Genomic DNA, 1,280 nt, shown 5'->3' on the forward strand with positions numbered 1-1,280 from the left:
TGCTTGCCTCCTGATTGGGACACCAATAAGAGGCAAACAAAAGAAGATGGACAAAGGTCGGAGCGCGTCGAGGCTCGCCGACCGGACGGCGAGGTGGGGCGGCATGGGATGCACCCCAAAGTGGATGGCCAGCACGGCGATGGCGGCGAGCAAAACCAGCACCGCCGTCAAGATGCAGAAGGCGACGCATCAGCACCAAACGGGGCTGGACCACTCGCCGCCCTGCGCGGATGGTGTTTGGCATTGTTGTGTCATTTGCAACATTGGTAAAGTAATTCGACTTTTATTGAATGTTTCAAACATGGGATGCATACATACGCCTAATCGTCCTTAAATCCAAGAGCTCTAAAGCACATTTGGGCATGTAGCACCATTGGCATCAACAAGCTTCAGTTACCTCTTCGGCAACAACAAACTAATCCTCTATCAAAACCCGGACGGTCTTCGCAAGAGCTTTGTCCACGTTCATAACCAGTCTGTTTGCACCAATCCCTGCACTCTTCGGGTTCGCAGGGAACTGTAAAACTATAGCCGCACATCTCAGTCCGTACGAGAACGCCTATGCAAAAAAACACAAATGGCATGACATAGTTAATAAACTACACCAAAATTTGCACAAATATTTCAGACCAAGAGTGGCACATACCTTTGTAGTCTTCAGATGCATGGCATGATAACAAAGTAAGAGAGATGACCATAAGAGCCCCCGAGCAAAGAACACTTGAGATATTGGTACGTGCCATGAGGAGAAGCTATTCTTTTTTTTCCTTCCGACTACGGTTTTGCTACTGCTACCACGCCTCTCTCATTCTTGTGTTTATATAGACGAAGACTCTTCACCGGAGAAATCAATTACTTCCCTTTTGTCTTGCGGTATGCATTAATGTTCTTCTTATTTTGGGGATATGTTAGTACTCATGGCATATAGTAAGACAAATATATCATCAATTAGGCACTAAAAGGATCCATATATGTCTCTGCCTTTAGTAGTGTCCACATATGTCTTTCTCTCTGTCTAATCATATTCTCTTAGTTCCTTTTTCTCATACAATTTGCAGTATCCTATTTCGGGGATACACTAATACTCATGGGTATATAGTAAGATAAATACTACTATATCACTAATTAAGCATTAAAAGGATCCATATATGTATGTCTTTAGTAATGTCCATATATACCTTTGTATTTGTCTAATTATACTTTTTTTTACTTCATAAGCTTATGTCATTTGTTACTATCCTTACTAGATGAATTCTTGAAACGAGTTTTTTCTTCACAAC

General features: G+C 42.3%; 1 long non-coding RNA gene across 1 annotated transcript; it reads right to left on the minus strand.

Annotated features, from left to right (window-relative positions):
* Positions 1-267: 267 nt before the first annotated feature.
* On the minus strand, positions 268-778 carry LOC119306475. The gene is made up of 2 exons (XR_005148960.1): positions 647-778; positions 268-559 (listed from the first exon to the last, which is right to left on the minus strand). It is a non-coding gene; the product is annotated as an uncharacterized LOC119306475 (long non-coding RNA).
* Between the last annotated feature and the right edge of the window lie 502 nt (positions 779-1,280).

The sequence above is a fragment of the Triticum dicoccoides genome, chromosome 5B, assembly GCF_002162155.2.
Source record: "Triticum dicoccoides isolate Atlit2015 ecotype Zavitan chromosome 5B, WEW_v2.0, whole genome shotgun sequence".
Classification (NCBI taxonomy): Eukaryota; Viridiplantae; Streptophyta; class Magnoliopsida; order Poales; family Poaceae; genus Triticum; species Triticum dicoccoides.